Source organism: Mus caroli, unplaced genomic scaffold (assembly GCF_978045245.1).
Source record: "Mus caroli unplaced genomic scaffold, Mus_caroli_1 scaffold_1, whole genome shotgun sequence".
Lineage (NCBI taxonomy): Eukaryota > Metazoa > Chordata > Mammalia > Rodentia > Muridae > Mus > Mus caroli.
In genome coordinates, this window is record NW_028227256.1 from 27,981,191 (window position 1) to 27,987,863 (window position 6,673).

The following is a 6,673-nucleotide window of genomic DNA, read 5'->3' on the forward strand; positions in this document are numbered from 1 at the left end:
ACAGATTCAATGACTATGAAACAATTTGGGGATGGGGGGGGTGCAGGGAGGAAGCAGGAGAACAGTGTAAAGCTACATTGATTTGAACAAGAGATTCTTGATTGTTTTCTAGACTGTTGTATGAATGAACCCTCCTACCAACAGGCGTGAATATTTTGTATCTTGTCTCTCTTCCCTCTCTAACACTTGGCTTTCATTATACAATGCCTCACCTATTTACCATCAACACCTCTAACAGCTGTGTCCCCGTGATTGCTAACGAATTTGAACATACCTTCACGTATACATTCACTGACCCTTTGAATGTCTTTAGAAATTGTCCTAATGCTGTCCTCTGACTATTGTCTTTGAGATTTCCTGGTTCTTTTTTTTTTTTTTTTTTTTGTTTTTGTTTTTGTTTTTTTCGAGACAGGGTTTCTCTGTATATAGTCCTGGCTGTCCTGGAACTCACTTTGTAGACCAGGCTGGCCTCGAACTCAGAAATCCGCCTGCCTCTGCCTCCCGAGTGCTGGGATTAAAGGCGTGCGCCACCACGCCCGGCTGATTTCCTGGTTCTTGTTCATAGCAAATCACAGAGCAGAGCAGAGATCAAACATGAGAAAGAATGGTTGCCCCAGTTGTGGTTAGAAAAGGAGTTACATTCAAAAGGGATGTATAGGTGGTTACAACTGCATTGTGATGGGAAATCCTTCAGGTTAGGTGGTGGGTCATGGTAGTCACTGATCTGTCTCTCGCTTTGTTGTAAATCTTATGTGTTCTTTAATTTTAAACAGGTTCTACCTGCTGGAAGGAGCTCGGTCCTCTAAATCTGTTCTCACACAGGCGGTCACATGGCAGAGGCACTGGCTTCCCAGAGAATTTGTTATGGGGCAAAAGACCATTTTCACATGTCTGGACTCACAGCTCTGGTAGAGGAGCTCAGGAAACTGGTGTATTTGGCTTTTCAGGCAATTATGGCAGCAAATGTTTTTGAATTTTTATTGTAGAGAGATTGTCTTTACCATATCTTAATGCTATCTAAAATTAATATTGTTGAGCTACCTTCCAAGTGTGGTCTCCATTTTTTGCTTTTTAACTGTATTTTGTAGATACAGAGTCTCATGTAATTCAGACTGATCTCTCACTGGGAAACTGAGAACAACCTCAAACGACTGCTCCTTCTGCTGGACTCAAAAGTGGCTGTGGCCACATCAACTCTTCATTTTTTACCCCATGCTGCTTCTAGGTTTCTGCAAGTACTTTATCTGTCTTGACCAACTTTCAGAATCCTATTGATTGTTCATTGTTTTACAACACTACCCTTTAATTTCATCACTAAGTTTCTTCAATCAAAGGTTTAAACAATTTTCTATTATATTTGAATGGAGTACCTGATACTCAGGGTTTTTTTGTTTGTTTGTTTGTTTGTTTGTTTGTTATTTTTGTATAAAACCTTCAGAGACCATTCTGTGTGCTCTAGGTAAGTTAAGCATGCTTAACCAAGAACAAATGCTTTGTAAATAGTTGCTGTGCTGATGATTTAGGGAATACTGACAAGAAAAATGTTTTTTTTTTTTTTATATTTCTTTCCAGTTCAATCCCCTGCCCATAATTTTTGATTGGCTGAATCCATGTATGCAGGATCTTTATATGGAAAGTTGACTGTACTGAAAAAAAAAAACCACAAACTGTAAATAATAACTAGGTGTGCCTTTTCTCATAGTAGTGTTCCCTTTCTATAAAGAGAGAATTGCTTCTGAGCACTTATCATCCTTGAGATTAAAATTCAGTTAGCACTAACGTCAAAGAAGAGACTATAAATCCTTCACCTCTAAGTCTGAATTAAATTATAGATGAAATGAGAAGGGTTCATTTGTAGGAGGTCCATGGGATCAGGTATTTTTTAACACAATAATTTTAATCCAATCCTTTTTCATAATGCATCCTTTGTGACATTAACAAGATATCCTTAAACCTTTGTGACTGGCTTTCAAGTACCAGTAAAACAGAGCTGTAACGTGACCTATGCCCCAAATAAACATGGCTATTGACTTTTAATGTCCAAATGTTCTGAGAGGCTATCAGCTTCCTGATCTTTGATACTCGTGGGCACAGTTATGACTAATTCATGTGAGGCTATTTTATTTTGGGGTTGCTTTAGGACTCATAGTTTCAAAAAATTTCTATTTTTATTTGTATTCACATTCAGCTTACTATATAATTTCAACTGTGAAGGAATGATGGCATATACACAATTGAAAATATTAGTTGTAAAAATAATTTCCTTACCATTTAACACAATAAGAAAGTCACATTATTGTTCTAAAAACTACCACTATCACCCCCTTTATTCACAGGAACCATGTCTATATTATCTTGTTGCCTGAAAGCTCATTTCAATGTTACATATATAATCTTTTGGGTTTCTTTGAGACAAGTTCTCACCTTGTATCCTTTGCTGCTCTAGAACTCAATATGCAGACCAGGCTAGGCTTGGATGCATAGATATCCATCTGCCTTTACCTGCTCAGTTCTGGGACTAAGGAAATGTGCCACCACACCCAAATGTGTATAAAAATGTTTTGTAAGTACTGGGTGTGTTGACTTAAACCAATCCCACATTTAAGAATGTGTGTGTAAAAGTGGCTCTTCATTTATTTTCTTCCATTCTGTGGTGAACTCTTTTAGATGCAGAAGCTCAGGGCCGGATGCTCTCTGAAGACCACTTTCTTCCAGCTCTGAACCTTGGCTTGGAAGAGACTGCTCAGCAGCACAGAAACACATTGTGCCCTCTGCATTTCCACTTCCATTGCGGTAGTTTCTCAACAGAATTGCTCTACTGATGGGCATCTGGCTCTTTCTGGACGTGATGTCTTCATTTAAAATGTTTGCCTAACAGTTCACTACAGTTTGTGTGGTTTAGAAAATCGATCTGGGATTCCCGACTCGTTTCCCAGTACAGATGCCCTTCAGTCTGTTTAGGGCAGGTCTTCCATCTGCACAAGGTCACTTAAATTTTGAATCCAGTTCTAGGATGCAAGGCTCAGTTATTCTATCTTGCTAATTTCTGTAAATCATGCATTCCAGTCCATCAACCCCACAGTAGATGGAAAGAGTAAAGAGCCTCATATCTGAGAAGAAACAACAAATTCCATAGTTCTGTAAGCACTATTCTTTGAAAACCCGAGGATGCAATTAAGAACCTATGAGTGCCGAAATATATATTTTCATGTATTCTTTTAATCTATCATGCCCTTTAAAGCAGAAAATAATGACAGTTATTTTGACGCCTCTTTTCTTCTTCCTCTGTCTACTCCCACATTCCCTCCTTTTCTTGCCTTTCTTTTCCCTTCCATGGTCTCACATGTGAGCCTTCCTCCTCTGCCTCCTGAGCACTCTATTACAGACATGGGTCACCATAGCAGTTCCATTAGGTCTGTAGTTCTATAAAGGTTGTTGGGGATTTCTTTCTGCTAATGCTTTGACACTTCCTGATTCCACTGGATATAGGAAGCACATGTCAGGCACACAATGCACTAATTATTAATTAATAAGGAGCTATAATTTCACCCTTAAAATAAAAACATCTACTTTACATTATACACACACACACACTCACACACACACACATGTTTTGGAGACAGAGGCTTACAGTGCAGCACAAGCTGGCCTTGAATTAGAGATGCTTCACTCTCAGGTGCTGGGATTACAGGCACATGGCCACCAAAAGTGGTTCCAGTTCCATACAAGGATTTATTTTTTTAATATCCACAAATTTCAGGAACTAGGCTGTGATGTCTTTAATTAATTTAATTAATTACTTATGCAACTTGTGGCGTGCATTCATATCTCTCTCTCTCTCTCTCTCTCTCTCTCTCTCTCTTTGTGTGTGTGTATGCATGTGTACCTTTCCACCCCTATGTATGTGTGCCCACTGGTATGTGAATCAGAGGACAATTTGTGGGAGTCAGTTACCCCCTTCCATAATGGGATTCCTAGTGATCCAGCTCAACTGGTCAAGCTTGGCAGCAGGTGTGCTGCTTTAGCAAAGGGCCATTTGTGTCCAGGTGCCGGAGGGATCCAGGTTACCTGGAGCATCTGGGACTCTGCAGTTAAACCATGGACTTGGAAATGAAAGGTAGGCACACCTTTTCTGGATGCCTTCCAGTATCTTCCTGTGAGTTCAATACAGAGCTCCTGGGCCTGTTTCTCAGGCTGGCTCTGTTTGTAGCTGTGTCCCACGGCTCTCCTCTGACAAAGCTTCACTGCTACCCTTTCTTCACCTTGGGATAATGTGCTGACTCCAGCAGATGACAAAGAGTGTTAAGTAATTAACCTCGTGGCTGCTTTAATGATTGTGTTTCATCATTACATCATTTTGCATGGATCCAGTTTGACTTCTCTCAGCCAGTTTGTTTGCATTGATTTTTTTTTAATGTGCTCATTTTAAAGAATACATGCTGTTTTCTTTGTGGTATCCTGAGCAGCAGTCAATCTCGTGATGCTATATATATATATATATTTTTTTTTTTTCTTTGAGACAGGGTTTCTCTGTGTAGCCCTTGCTGTCCTAGAACTCACTTTGTAGACCAGGCTAGCCTCAAATTCTGAAATCAGCCTGCCTCTGCCTCCCAAGTGCTGGAATTAAAGGTGTGCACCACTACCACCTGGCTTAATACTATTTTATTTTTTTAAATAAAACATTGCTCACAGACTTATAAAGATACCACAATAATGGTGAACTGCCGATTACATAGCCATTCTTAATAGCAAACATGTTGCATTTCTCTAATAGTGAAATACGGACTCAGTGGTTACTGTCGACTTTCCCCTTGTCATTTTGTCTCACAGTGTAGACCAGACTGGCCCGGAACTTGTAGCAATTCTCCTGTCTCAGACTCCTAAGTACTAGACGTATAGGTATGAGCCATTATGCCTGGCTTCATACTTAAAATCGATTGGTTTTTAGGCCTTTGACAGCTCCTGCCAACTCCTAATAATCATAAGTTTTCCTGACAGACAATGCTGGTCGGTAAGACATTTCTCAAAAGAACTGAGCAATGCTCTGCTCTTAGAGCCCCTTCAAGAAGCAACAAAATGGATCACATCTGGCCTTGGCTCATTAAAAATGTCCCTTTCTGACTTTTTTTTTTAATATCATGCAAACACAGTAGGCTGTTCAAGTTGAGCTTGACAATAGCTCTAGCAAACAAATCAGTTTATCGAATGGTCAGAATAGTTCTCTACACAGGGAGGAGAGCTAGGGGAGAGAGGCAGCAAGGGCAGTTTGGATTGTTAACAAAAAGGTAGTAGAGAGGCAAGGGAGGAAGCAGCGCAGTGGGGAAAGAAAGACATGAGCCAACCCAGCCAATACTTTAGTTTAAATGTTTGGACAACAATATTATCTTTAACTGACAGAGGAAACTTTCATTTAAACCTTTGTTCTAATCCAATATTTGTCTTGTAATCAGATATTTCTTAAGTATCATATGCTATAAAGAAACAGATGAGATAGTCCTGACGATTACACTCAGGGCCTCACCAATGCTAGGCAAGTGTTCTCCCACATGTCTCCAGCCTTCTTTTCATTTTGCATTTTGAGACGGGGTCTTGCCCAAGTTGCCCTTGAACTTGAAATCATGTCTCAGTTTTGTTAGCTGTGATTACAGACCTATAAAAACCACAGAGCTTAAAATATTGTCATTTATTCTCAAGAAAAACTTGATATCTATCTGAAGTATATGAACACTCTATAAAGTTGTTAAATTTTCTCTTTATTATACGTAATCTTTTACGCTATGGATCTGAATGCCAGTAACATGGGTGTTTTCAGGATAGGAAGAAGAGGAGGGGAATAAGCCATCCCTTCCTCTCCCTTGCTGTTCCTCCTCTTCTGGTAGCCATGCTCCTGGCTGGGAAGGGTGGTGAAGAGGTGTTGTAAGAGCTACAGAACTACTGGCAGCCCTTAGGCTTGTTGCTTCCCTTCATGACCTTCGATCCTTTTCTAAATCCAGCAGACATCTGACTCCCTGGCATGATCGTCACACTCACGGTCAGAACAACAGCACACAAGCTGGCACTGATGCTGGGAATTCTGAGTCACTCCTCCGGGTTCTTCCTGGTGTGGGTGTGAGTGTCCGAAGAGGGAGAAAGAGCAGTCTGTCAGGTGAGCTCATCGCTGTCATCATCAGCAACTTCCCGAGAGGCTGTGCGGTGTCATTGAAAAGAGCATCTGCCAGGCTCCCTGATACAATAACCCCTGTCTCAGTATATGGCCTTGAGAAGGTTAGTGAAGTCCATAGAGCCTCAAGGTAAAAGTGAAAGTGTAAAAGTTATCCCCAAGGTAGCATGAAAAGATACATGTCTAATGTATGGGCAATATTATGCAGTGGTTAGCTTGGAGATGCAAGGTGCCCACAGCCTCATGAGTTAAATGCCTTATCCCAGAACTGGTTACAAGCTAAAACTATACTAAGCAAAACAGGGACTCCACCTGCTCCTGCCTCTGGAGTGCTGGGATCAAAGTAGACATATTCCATGCTAGGGTTCTTTCAGTTCATTGGCGGGGGCGGGGGGGGGGGGTTGTGGAAACTTGAGGAGGTGGGATTTAGTTGGAGGGAAGTAATCACTCATGGCTTCCTGTGGAAGACTGAATCTTCCCCTCTCCCTTCCTTTTCTCTGAGTCCTGTTTTCC